This window comes from Athalia rosae, chromosome 3 (assembly GCF_917208135.1).
Source record: "Athalia rosae chromosome 3, iyAthRosa1.1, whole genome shotgun sequence".
NCBI lineage: Eukaryota > Metazoa > Arthropoda > Insecta > Hymenoptera > Athaliidae > Athalia > Athalia rosae.
The window spans coordinates 24281435-24296234 of NC_064028.1; positions in this window are offsets into that span (position 1 = coordinate 24281435).

The window sequence follows — 14800 nt, forward strand, 5'->3', positions numbered from 1 at the left end:
TGTAGTATTGGCAGGGGTACAGGGGTATATGTATACAGCTTTAAAAATCTCAATTGTCATACGACAATGGGAGTTTTTAGTCCCGTCGTAAAAGTCTTCAGTTTTTATGCAGAATATTCTTTGCTCTTTAAGGTTTCGAACTTTTGCCCCAAGGTCTGAAAAGTACTCGAGAATATATTACTCGTATAGATGTATATATTTCTTTCTTCGATGCTGCGCAGAGAAAAAAGAAGGCGCAGTCCCCTTTTTTACGAAATATAACAAAAATCTTGATGAATATTTTTATATTTAATGAGACGTTTCAAACAGGTCAAAGGACATGGCTTAAGCATTTAATATGGTATAATTAATTGCAAACACGAGGGTGCACGGAGCACCTGCAGAAGAGTGAAGGGGGAGGGGGTGAAAGACGGAGGCAAATGTTGACTGCTAAAAGAACAAACCCAGGCTAAGGGGACCGGAGGAGTTTTACGCTGGCTGGGGGTCTCCGGAACGAAGACTGGGGCTGTGTACCGACGGCATTAAACGGAATACCCCATCCACAATCTTTGCTCTCTATATTTTCCCACCCTTTTTTATCGCCCCGGAGGTTCATTGTATACATGCTTTTCGAGGACTTCGAACCACAGCCAGTCAGACGGTTCTTTGATACAGTCCGCCATCCTTTTTTTTTTCGCCGTGTTTCATCTCGCGTTATTTATTTTCACCGGAAAAGATTTCCGCGCTGGAAATTTATATGTCCGGCAAAAATGTATAATCCTCCAGCTGTGATGAAAAATCTGAAGCTGAAGTTTCAGGAGATCGAAAGCTTCGGGATACGGTATAGAACATTTTCTTCGATGCATACATGCACGTACATGTATATGTTCGTGTCGCAGTGAAAGAAGTACAACGATTTATATTTCTTCTTCTTTTGAGTCGCTGCAGCATGTGCACAATGCCCATAATATCAGCATCAGCAGCAGTAGTAGCGGCGGTAGGAGCTCAGACTCTGCCGTCTTATTTCTGAGATCGTCGCGATCTTCAGCTGCTGTTGCAGAAATTCGTACATCGTTGCGGTATTATGGTTTTATATAGATTTGTACCAAACGTTACATTCGTCGCTACACATCCAGGCGACATAGGTATAGAAATATGCAGGTTTTTGTAGCATAGCGACCGAGTGGATTTTTTTTTTTAACAACCATTCGAAAATCATCCCGTACGTTTATTTCCTGAAAGACATTTTCGGGCTCTCTGCGTTATCGACGTGATACAGTTCATACCTCAGTTAAAGCTGTGGACGCGCTTTCCACTTGTGCTTTCATTCATGTAGAACCGCAAAGATGTAATGGAAAAAAGGTAGAAAACCATCAAATGAAATAAAAATGGATCGAACATGATCGAACTCTTTGTCCAACTCCTGCCTAAGACATTTTTTTGTCATTCCCAGCGTTACCGTCGAGAGGGAGGTCGAGTTTTGGGGGTGTGAGTCGGTGTCTTCCGCGACCTTGTTGGGGTCTGGAACATATACGGCGGTGGTTATCGGGCGGGTTATAAATCCCTGGGGCGACTGTACAGTTGCAGCAGCGTGGAGGAATGTCGACGAAGACTTTGGACTTTGAAGAAAGAAATCCAAGAAAGCGTTTCGCTAGCTATACTACCAGGCGATGCTTTTCCACCGGTATGAGAACTGCTCCGTCGAACCGCAGCAACCAGCGCATTCTGCCCAAGCAGAGAGAAAACCCTCAAAGAGTTCCACAAGTTCTTCGACGCGAGAGCTTCGCTAGCTCTTCTCCTCTCCTCTCTCGCGCCCCTCCTCGCTCCTTTCTCTTCTGCAACGAAACCTCATCGCAGCACTACCACCACAGAGTTACCGGGACAAACGCAGCCAGCCCCTTTTTCCATCCCAAAGAGCATAGAGACGTTCGAGGTGGAGGTTCGCGATGGAGCTGAGAGAAAAAAAAAAACATGGAAATAAAAATAAGAATGTCTAGAAACTAAAAGAAATGAAATAAGATGAAAAAAGTGAGGGAAAAAACAGAAAATTCGAATGCGACCGAGAAGGATGGACTGCCTCTACAACTCGGCAGTAGGAAAATGGCAGATGCTGCAGCCGGAGAAAAATAGATAAAAGGAAAGAAGTGGCGGTAATTTCTCGCTTCGGGTATATAACGCAACCTATAACCTGCCGGAGCGCGACTTTGAGGGCGCGATATTGTCGCCATATACCTACGTATACTGTACAGCCGAAGCGCAAAAAGCTCCTGCAGGAATCCAACTGTTTAATTTCTTATACCTTATGCGCGACTCACCTTAACCGGAAGTTTTTGGTTACCGCACAAAGTAGAGGGTAAATTAGTTTTAATTACACGCAACTTTGCAGCTATACTGTTTTGTCGAGTTTACGGCGTGTAAAATAGCGTCGTTTTTGTTTGGGCTGTTGTTAGGTTTTTTTGTGTTTCTTTTTCTTTCAACTCTACTTTCAACTTGAACACCTTTCGTACAAAAAAGTGTGGCAATCGATCCCTGCGTACACATATAAAGAAAAATAATTTCTGACTTATTTCATGCTTAAATAAACTTGTTAAAAAGTCTATAAGGGATTACGTCCGTCCCCTCCTTCGGATCGAGGGGAAGAAAAATGTCCCGAGGCGCATCGCGTGGAGGAAATGAGATAAAAACGGGGGAAAAAGAATGGAATAGTAGCGCAGCTCAAGTGGTAACTTCCATCGCGCATAAGGTGCGAAGGTGTGAATTGTCTCACGTGTCTTCGATCCGTGAGGGCGAAAAGTTCTTCGGTTCTCGAATAACCGAGAGCGTTTTGAAATGGTGATGGTTCTTATTTAGAAGCCACTGCGGCAGATTAATTTCCTATACGTGCGGTCGGCATGCAGTTTTCCCCCAAAGGTGTGAATTCCCGCAGAAATAAAGAAAAGAATTGAAAATAAGAGGTAGCGATAAAAACGGTAGCAATAATTAACTAGAAGTCGAGAAAAGTACAACTTGGTGGTGGATCGGGAATCGTGTTATATTAAATGTATCTTTCTGAAATGAAAGTATACTTCAAGTATTGAAAAATATTGATTGTCGCGAATTTTGTCATACTTGTAAATCTGTTAGATGAAAATTTCCGGTTGAATGCTAAACCTTCCAAAGATTTCACTCTTGATGAAGCAAGATACGTAGAACCAATGGAAGTTTCATTAACTCCAATATCATCAGCAGCTTTTTTGAGATTAAGCCTTGTGATTTATGGATCGTACAAATGTGTCTCCTAATACCTGATTGTGAATTGTCTTAGGGCGGATTTGTAAGTGCGTCCCTGCATACATTTGTTGTATATACATATTTTACGACTTGGAGCTACTTGATGACGCCTACAGATGACGTCACCTCCGCTATGCAATATATAGATATACTTATAATACAGTGGATGATAAGAATACTGTTCTTTTTACCTGTATCTTTTTTTCTGAAAATAATGATTGATAACACGTCTAGGCATAAACGTGAATAATTACGTTCAAGTTAACGTCTTAATGTTTCCAGTTTTTCAAATTGTACCACAAAAAGGTGGCATTTTGAACCAACTAGAGGCTCGCTTTGCTCGCCTAATAATGTGCATACAAAGAGAAAAGATGAAACGCCAAATATCATGAAAAGGAATCTCGATATATGTATATGTATAGAGAGACTGCAAGATCAATCGGTTCAGATATGGAACTACACATAAAGAAAGATACTACTTTCTTTGTGGAAAAATCATTCATTCTTACTCCAAGGATGACGATAATAAATCAACATGGTATATGCACATGTATAACATCCGAACGAGCTTCACGTCTCTGTAACGGAAAAAAACAAGGAATAAATAACGCACAAGCAAATGAATGAATAAAAAGACGAAGTTAATACGAATTTTTGTCTTATTTAAAAAAAGCCTGCATATTTTGTGAAAATACATGTATAACGTAAAATAATCATAAATTACATACAAATCGGACTTTTTTCATTTCGTTTTTTCGTCAGAAAATTACTTGATTTTCATATTTGTTTTTTTTCATTTTGCATAATATATATGTTTAACCCTTTTTTCGGTTCGGCTTTATAAGAGGAGAAAGAGAGAGACAGAGAGTGCGGAGGTGTATGTATATCTGCAGTACTCGTTCTCGCGTTACCTGCTACAATATCACAAACATCCGATTGAATCTAAAATTCAAATTACAAGGGGGGTTCGCAGAAGGGCCGAAAAGGGTGAGCGGGGGCTGATGGGGTGGGAGGTACGCGAGGCGGTAATTGACACGCAGCAAAACACGGCTATATAATATGAATACGTTGATATATGTATACATGTATATGGCGTTGGTGACATTGAGCGAGGATAAAACTTTGTCATGTGTATTACACTTGGGTATAATACACGTATACACTCGACATACATTATACATATCGTGTAAAGTATATTCGGAAAAAAATGAGAGCAAAAATTATTTTGAAAAAAAATAATCAAACGGCGAAAGCCGCAGTTTCCGTACGTACGCATACACCGAGGTATCCGAATTACTTTTGAACGCCCCGTACGGGACATAAGACTCGAATATACATGGAGGAAACCGATAGAGTATATTATAAGAAATTGAGACTCTGAAGTGACAGATAATCGATCCTCCATCAGATAATACGATATACATATGTATGCAGTATGGAGTATAAGGTCGGTTTTCGTACATACCATACAGTGTAATACCCACGTAAAAGTCGGTGAGCATAATACAAGGAGTAGGTATTATGTATAACAATACATGCTCACTTTGTATTTATGTATAGGATGTATGAATACATAAGAGTAAGAGATCGTTTCCTCGAGTACGTGGGGGGAAAAAATAGGTGGAGATGAAAAAAAAAATGAGAGGGAAAAAAAAAATTCGATGTATCGCGGAGATGAGAAAAAATATATGCATATACGTATACACGTACGAAATAATTCTTCTAGCAGTTGGGGGAAAGGTGAAATAAAAGTAAAAATATGAGGAAAGAAAAATTCAGGGGTACGTGTTATATGTGATGTGGATTCGCGGTGGTTTTTCCAAAATCTACTTTCTGCTTTTCTGCACTCGATATATTGTATTATATCCGATTGCAGGGAATCTGGCGTGCCGCTGCACGGTATATAATATATAGATACAAAAGTAGAAGGAGTAATCGATGCAGGAGTGGATGAAGCTGCAGCTGAGGGCAAGCCAATTATTATAAAAGCTTTTGAGTACTTGAAAGATGCGCTTCCAGGATTTCAAATATTGGTTATCCAATGTTACGGAACTGCTTGTATTTCTCCAGTTATTGCTTTTGCTTCTGCCGCCGATACTAATTGTACCTCAACAACTAAACTTATCGTTGGTATTGGCACCACGTGTGGACATTCGTACTTGAATTATCGAAATCGATATCACGAAATTCCGATCATAATAAGAAACTAAAAAAATCCCAAGATCGGTATAGCGTAGAATTGATTTTTCACTTCCGTTTTCTGCTGAACCTATTTCTTGTTTTTCGATCATGTATACGTATCGGTACGGGACATACATATTTTACGAGTTACATACGGTGATGTTTGAAATTGTAATCGAGTTACCTCATTTCCCCGTATATAAAACACGGTAAGACACGTTACGTGTAGATCTGCACTCAATTCACCCTCTATACACATCTGGACCGCGATGTGGTTTCAAAGAACTGAAAACAGACCAGCTTTCCACGTACATAGGTGTAAACCTACACTTGCAGCACTTTCCAACTTTACTGGGAAATTTTCAGTATACGATCTCATACCCTATACGATATTTGCAACCGGGTTATACTATATGCTATACCTGCGCACATGATATGCAACGAGAATTTCACACGAAAACTTGAAATCCAGCCGATAAAAATCAATCCAGTATTTTGAAAAAAATTTGCCGGATAGTCTTGGAATAGAATTTCAACAGTCCCTCAAAAACTTTTAAAGTCTTTGTTCTCGATTGATCGGAATCGTGCGTTCAGTTTTTGATGAAAAATTTCATCAACGAAGTCCAGAATTTCCCCTGATTTCTGTCTCTGTGTAAATTATTTCTGTACATACAGTTGAACTCGATCCACGTCGCTGTATAGCAGCTATCGTAATGGCGACGTGTTGGAGTGGCATGAATCAGCTGGATCCCATGTCGTTTGTACGCTAAACTGGAGATGTTCCTAAACCACGACATACCGTTGCACCGGCAATAAGAGCAACAGAGGAGAAGAGCAGTACCGAGCGCAGAGAACAGAGAATAGAGAACAGAGAGCCGAGCGGAGTGGAGCGCGGAGCAGATCGAACCTCGGCACTTCTGACCCAGAATTACGCGACCTCGACCCCGAGGAGAAACATCGCGACGCTGTACATCCCCTACCGACACCGAGTGCTACACGCATCGATTTTATTATTTTCTGTTCATTCTATTTATCTATTGAGTTTATTTTTCTGACGTACTTCGTTTTCTTTCGCTCCTTCTCCTCCTCCCCCCTCTCGCGAGACCGCCGCATCTGATCTTCTCTAGTCTTCGATGTATTCGAATGAATTGCAAAAAAGATGAATTATCGAAAGTGGATTTCAGAAAATATATCATTGGAAACAGATTTTTCTAGAACACAATATTGTTGTACCTGTTGCGAAATAAAAAATAGAGAAAACTAGGAGATGGAACGTTTCATGGAGATGTGAACGAACGGTGGGGGTGAATGAGGTATGGGAAAGGGCGTAGATAAGAAGGGGTTAGAAAGTATCTGCCGGTATAGGCGGTATAAGCGATTGGAAGGCAATTTCGTTTTTTATCAAGCGCCATCGCCGCAAGCGCGATTCTATGAAAAGATTATTGATATACATTGCACATGCTGAAGCTATACCAGTACGATACCTATATCGAGAGAGGAGAAGCGGACGGGAGAAAACAACCTCCCCCTCAAAAAGGAAGAAGCTAAATAACATAAATGAATAAAAATGAAAAATAAATAGGTGGGGGATGAAAGCTTTGAAGGTTCCGTTCGGGTGTGTGCGGTATACCTGTATACGGGTTTACAAGGTGTCCGCCGGGCGCGTGTTCGCGTTTTTGCAGCAGCTATAATAGAAGACGGGACTGCGAAAGGGGGGTGGGAAGAGGCGTTCGTTCGAAACGACGCCCAGCGTCGGGGTAAAACGCAAACACTATATGCGGAACGCCGAGCGGCGCGGGGAGAAGTTGCATTTAAGTATAGTGTTACTAATGGACACCGGAGTACAAACAGGACCATCATCAGTCGTACATCTATACAACGACGTATCGCGTCAATTTGCACCCCGCGCACAATACCTCGTATACGTAAGGTGAAAATCATAAATTTCTCAAATGGGACGGGAAATTTACTGAAAACCGTGGGTTTCATGGGTCGCCTACATTTCGGTGTACAGCGCAAATTTTTGACCGGACCTCCCCTATCACCCCTTCGAATGTTTGCTTTTAGTTCTGAGACACCCTGTGTGTAGGTATACATATATTTATATCGTTATTTTTGCATTCTTCGTTATTTTTTGTCTTTCTCCTTATCTGTTTCTTGGTCTCGAGCCGATGTTACAGGTATATCTATTTCGTGGGTCGCACAACTTGAGGGACGAGAAGGACGAATATGAGAGGGTCGCGTTTCGAGTTCAAGCACGTATAACGAAAACGGCAGTTCTATTGGAACTCCTTGAGAATAGCTGAAGCGCGGTAAGGACTACCGAAGGATATGAACGATGAAGTTTATATTTATATGTACATATAACATATACATATGTGTCTCACATGTGTATCCATTAAAAACAAAGAGTAACAAGAACAAAAGAAAACTGAAGAAAGATAGAAGAGAGAAAAGAGAAAACTGTCCTCTCGATATTTTATTCAACGGGTAGCCGCGTTTTGGGAACATACCCATTAGGGTGGGTTGAAAAAAAATTACTTTTTTTTATTTTCTTAGCATGGGGGCAGAATTTGTATCTTATGAAAAAAGAAAACTTTTCAAAAGTGGAGATAATTTTTTACTCGATATTTTGAGGTAATCCAATCGTTTTTTGAATAAATAATTAATCAAGTGGGGTACTTCCGGCAATAAAATTTTCCCTGTTGAGAGCAGAAAAATTAAGACATACCGATTGGTTTTAGTCGTAGACCCCCGTTGATTCATCGCAATCCATGCATGGGTTGAAATATTCGAATTCTTCAATTTACCAACGAGCCCGAGCTTTGCTGGAGTCAGGTAGCCAGCAGCGTGGCGCTTTGTTGTGAGACGTCACCTTGGGGGTTGAGCAGAGGTGACGCCCCACAACAAACCGCGCGCCCGTGGCTACCTGACTCCAGTTTAGCTCCCTCGTAGACCGAGAAATTCGAATATTTCGACCCATGCATGAATTGCTACGAATCGCGAAAAAATGGAGATAACTCGGTCATTTTTGCGGATAGATCAATTTAACTTGTGAATCCGCATTTCTGTGATTAAAATATATGAAAATACCATATGAAAAAATAACTGAAAAAAATGTTGATTTTAGGTCAAAAATGAAGTATTTTAAAAATCGATCGTATGACACCTTGTAACGCATTTCGGTCTCAGGAACACGAATCCGTAGATAAAATTCAGCTACGAACCTAATTTATGAATAAAATCCATGGCCACGAAATCACGTATTAAAAATTTCAATGCATCATCAAATTCCGATCATTCGTTCTCGAGATACGACGGTAAACGTGATGGCGGGTTACGTAGCCCGAGATTTCATACTTTAGCGGGCTGGACTCGAGCGCTCTCTATCTCGTTCGTCTTTCTACCGCTTCGCGGCGTATCGCCTCGCGTCTTTCGCTCCCACCACGCTGAGCTTTCTCGCACCAAAATCCACATATAAAAATCATTGGGCAAATGCAGTCCGCGCGGAGTTTGGTGCCAAGGTCCGGCTCACCCAATCAAAACGAAGCTCGCATCAGCCAATGGGACTTCCTATTTTTACACGTGCTTCGGGCGTTTTGACCGACGGCACGTGCCATACTTTAAACAAAATTTATGGCTTTTTAATAGGTGATGAGGTGTGAAATCACAGTCCTTGTTTATGTACTTGCTCCTATTGTGAGCAGGTGTCAGACGAGCTGTCATCACCTGATTAAGATCTTGTTCACACCTCATAAATTACCCCTTTCATCCACCTGATCGGCGGCATCCCTTTGCGGCATTTCTGCGAATTCTATGTAACCGACTAAGGAAGTAAATATATAAAACTTCTGTATTTAAATGGTTCAGGGTATACCCAGCGAGTTCATTTCTGTCCATAAGGCCATACTGAAGCTTAAGACCTTTAATACAGAAACAGAGGCGCCGAGTGTACATCGAAAAAAAAAAATTTCAAATAAATTTTTCTTCCTTTGCATCGCGTTGTAATGCATTATAAGATTGATATCTTTGTGATAAAACGATCGGTCTTTGTAATTTCACACGCATAATCAGTGTTTTTTTTGTTAATCTACCAATTTCTCCCATCGAGAGATCTCAATTTTTCCATGCCAAAAAGGAAAATATTGGCGATAACCCGATTAATTTTATAGATAGATTACTCCGATCAAAATACATGAAAATAACATATAAGCCCTAGTGAAAAAATGTTGATTTTTGGTCAAAACTGAAGTATTTCTAAAATCGATTGGAAGACACTTTTTTTGCGTAGTTTGACCCCATGAATTCAAATCTGAAAGAAAAATTGATCTATCTCTAAAATTGACCGAGTTATCGCCAATTTTCAGCTTTTTGGGGTCAAAAATAAAAAATTGATTTTTTAGTCTAAATTAATGTAATTTGAGCTCAGAAATCTGAATCTGGAAGAAAAATTGAACTATCTCGAAAAATGACCGAGTTATCCCCATTTTTTCGCATTTTTTTGCATAAATTTGAGGATATCTCGAAAGGAAAAAATCGTAGCTCAATTTGGACAACGGATTCGTGTTTCTGAGGTCAAAATACATAAGAAAAGTGCCATACGATCAATTTTAAAAAATAAAAATTTTTACCCAAAAATTGAGATTTTTCCAAGGGGTACCCCTTACGATTTTTTCAAATTTTGACCAAAAATTTTTATTTTTAAAAATTGATCGTATGGCACTTTTCTTATGTATTTTGACCTCAGAAACACGAATCCGTTGTCCAAATTGAGCTACGATTTTTTCCTTTCGAGATATCCTCAAATTTATGCAAAAAAATGCGAAAAAATGGGGATAACTCGGTCATTTTTCGAGATAGTTTAATTTTTCTTCCAGATTCAGATTTCTGAGCTCAAATTACATTAATATAGACTAAAAAATCAATTTTTTATTTTTGACCCCAAAAAGCTGAAAATTGGCGATAACTCGGTCAATTTTAGAGATAGATCAATTTTTCTTTCAGATTCGAATTCCTGAGATCAAAATACGTTAGAAAAGTGTATTACAATCAATTTTCTAACTACTTCACTTTTGGCCCAATAATCGCATTTTCTTTTGGTTCTTCAAGAGTAATCTCACATATAATCAGCTCAGGAATCCAAATCTGAAAGTCAAAATTATCTACTCATGCAATCGATCGAGTAATCATTAGGTGGAAAAAATTTTTTTGCTGGAAGTACCCCACTCGATTAATTATTTATTCTAAAAACGAGTGGGCTACCTCAAAATATCAAGTAAAACATTTTTTCCACATTTGAAAAATTTTCTTTTTCTATAAGGTACAAGTTCTGCCCTCATGCTAAGAAAGTAACAAAAATAATTTTCTTTCAACCCACCCTGGTACCCATATTCCTGATGCGAGATCGTCCAAGTTCTGTTATCTATACAGGGGCGCGTTTGCACGGAGTTTTCTGAGAAATAAAGAAACCAAGAAGGAAGAAGACCTCGCGTAATGAAATGAGTAGGATACAGCACGCGAATTCGACACAGAATTTTGTACCCGGAGGGCAAGTATTCTCTATTTTTTCTTCTTGTTTTATTTCTTTATTTTGTTTTTTCTTTCGGATCACGTTTTACAAATGAAATAATGTTATATAACCTTCTTCTTCCTAGGGGATGAAATCCGATCAAGTTTCTTCATATTATTTCGCACCTCGTTTCTCACTCTATTCTCAGTTCGGTTATAATCCAGACGTACGTATGTATGCATATCGATCCACAGAAGATGGCGTCAAGCGTGTTGGGGATATTCGACCGCGGATAGAAGAAAAAAAAAAAACTGAAAAGAAAAAGAAGGGTGGAAAAAAAACGAAATAATGCTCTGAAGTTGAAGTTAAAGCACGGCAAAGACGTCGACGGATACCGGGTCGTATATACATATAACTACGGAATACATCTATGCGTCGTTCAACGTCTACTTTTCCACGAGAGGCGATAACAGCGACAGAAGCTATCTCGTTAGTAACTCGATATTTTTGTGCTCGACAAGGTATAAGTCTCCTCACCATGAATTTTCTTCTTATCTTTATTCTTGTGATCCTTTTTGTATTTTCCTATGTTTTATTATCGTCACATTTTTTCTTTTAATTATTCCTCGGTATTATTATCGGTAGTTATAGTTTTCCTTCTCGTCACTTCACTCGGTACACGTTATCCTTGTACAGTGTTTTCTCCTAGTTCCTTTTACTCGATCGTGCTTGTTTTCTTCTTTCCCAATCTCCCTTCACTTGCTTATTTTTCAAGTGAAACAATAACGTTATCTACTGTGAACTGAAGAAAGAAAGAACATCGTCTCGCCGGAGGGAGATGAAGAAAATGCGAAATTCTCTCTCTCTCATTTTCTTCTCTCTTCATCTCTCTGTCATTGTAATATGATGTCGACCCATTCGTTCTGCTTGCGTAATACTTTGCGTATCGTTTGTCACTATCCACGTGATTGTAATATCGCTGATGCCGGGTCCATTTTTCACCTCCATCTCTCGTCGGAATCGTTTTCAACGACATGTCCGTCACGGTATGTCCGATAAAAATCGAAACGGTAACCGATCGCAGCGTAACGTGCGATCCGCAGGATTTTTCGTTATTTTTTTTTTGTTTTTCTCCTTTCGAAAATACGCGAATTTGATTAGATCATGTCTTTTATTTTCTCAGCAGCGTAGTCTTACACGTGTTCTCGTTTACCTACCTTTGGCCCGGAGATTAACTTACCCCACGGAATTTCCGGAGGGTTGGTTGTTCTTTACTTTATATCTCTTTCCTTTTTATTTGCATTATACTTTCCAGATTCCCCACCCGAGGCATTGAATAATTGGTTGAGTAGGTCTTTTGGGAATGTTATATGCACACATACATAAATATGTAAGGATAATAAAATTTGTAACAGCCTTGAGCAACAACAGCAGCATCTTTAGCCACTACCTCGCGTCATTGCATCGCCATGGCAGCTTGAGAATTGATCGAGGAAGATTTTTTTTTCTTTCATCCTTTTTTTTACTCTTTTATGATGGGAGGCACTCATAAAACTGTATGAAACTGCTGATAACGTCCGAACAAAGTCACGTGTGGCTGTAAAAGTTTGAAAAAAATTACTAAAACTTCGCAGAGGGGGTTGGGGGGGGCGGGTTGGAGCCTCCGACGCAAAGTAGAATGTAAGAAAATAAAAAATTAAAAAAAAAAAGGAGTAAAAATAAAAAAGATAACGAAGAAAAAAATTATAATAATAAAATAAACAACTCCACGTACATCGTATAAAAATTTCCGAAATACACCCTGTTGCGTCGTTAGAAGAGCTGCGTAAAAAGTTTAATAAATTTTTCCGGAAAAATGCGGGCTAAAAATTGAGAAAAATGTCAAATATATGGAGACGCAAAACGTGCGAATATACCAAGATTCAATTCATCAGAGAAAACAATTTTTTTTTTTGCATAAAGTTTTCCCAAAAAATTGCGTTGAAAAAAAGATATTTTCTTCTCACACATGCGATTTTATTCCTTTTTTTGGCTATTTTCATCGTTCGGAATTTTTCGTTTCTGCTTATGGCGTTTACAGCACTTCGATCGATTCGATGGGGGTTTTCAAGCCCGTCACCTAAATTGTCGTCCATGCGTAGGCGTCTATGTATACGTTACATGTATCCGTGTAGGTGAAGATCAGCCGTACTTTGGTATGGCCGTAAACCGAAGGGGCGTTTCGGCCAGATCGGATCGGTGCTCCTAACTCCTCTCCGTAGAATCTTGCAAGAGTTTCGATGGCGATCCAGGTCCTACGCGAGTCCTCGCAACACGACTCGTTTTCAACCGGCCCATAGCTGTTGTCCGCACAGCCTCAGCCCCGTAGGTATATATGTACATACGTCTATCTATATACCGTATACACATGTATATACAGAAATAATCTGACCCCAAATTCCTCCTCCAATCCCATAAGATTTTACGAGTTGACGGGTGATCTCAGCGAAGCTAGGCGTCCTGCAAGGATAAAACACGATATAGGATATTTGGGATCGACGAATTTCCTCTTCCAACGCCGATGTCCCGATGTCCCTATACCTACATACTCACCGGGTACTCCTCGAACCCTTGCCGGGATCGGACACTAAAAAATCCGACAATCATCATCCAGAATGTATTCCCGATTTTCGGCCGAGCGAGGATGTTTCATTTTTTTCTATCCATCCATCTTGGAGAATTTTTTGCTTGAAACTCGCTTAAATTTTCATTACAATTAATAATCGCGTTGAATTGGATAATTGTTGTTAACAAAAAAAAAAAAAAAGAAAAAGAAAGACAAACGAAAAAAAGAGCACGTTCGCTGTACATGGAATAATTTTTGGTAGTGCTTGAGGTACGTCTTATTTTTTTCGGCACTGTACGTACAGTCGCGGAGGGTTTTTAACATGCGCGGCAACGTTTTTCGTGATACGGTGACTAAAAATATGAATTTTTATGAGAATGAAAATGAATGTATACGTGTATATATAGACGGGCAAATACATAGGTATATTACGTAGGTGAAAGAGAAAATTTTCAAGCGAACTCTCTTTGTACGAATAAGTCTGGAGGTAACCTTTATTGTTTTCTTTTGGGGTTTTGTACGGGTATTACGGTATATCTATACATTTGGGGGGGAGGGGGGGTAGTAAAAGCTTTCAGTTTGTAGTTGTAAATTCGGGGGCCTTCGGAGGTTGCTTTCTCTGTTGACAGAAGACCCTTGAATCTCGCGTAGCTGCAGCAGCACTCGCATTTTCGCCGGTGCCGCCGCTGCTGCAGGATGCGAAATGGGTGGGTGGATTCGAGGTACGGTACATACAATCCAGCGTGTATATAAATATACACGTATAGCGCACACACCCGTATAACCGAGGCCGCGTATACGTGCATCAGGAAGATATACGCACGGATGGATAAATAGGTCGTTCTCGGCTTTGGTTTATTCTCTGGAGGCAGTCAGTGCGCCGGATAGAGGCAAACGAGCATTTGGTCTTTCACGTTCGAAAAGCACGCTTCAAGCAGGTGCTGCAGACTCCGGAACGACACACAAATATCCATAGCTGGCATAAGCACAACACAGACGTATATTAACATCCATATCCAGTGCCACCCAGCGTCGGCATATATACAGTATATCTATACCTATGCACGAAATTTACCGGTCCACAAAAACCCTCGAGCCAAATTCGGTGTCGTATAATATCAATCCGGCGAAATCGGGGTCGTTTGAGGGGGCGAAGATAGGCAAAAAATCCCATAACTTTTATCAAAAATAGAAACGTTTTTCATTCGTTGCTCTTTCAACATTGAAGCAATTATACTTTTTCGGCCCCTTTTGAT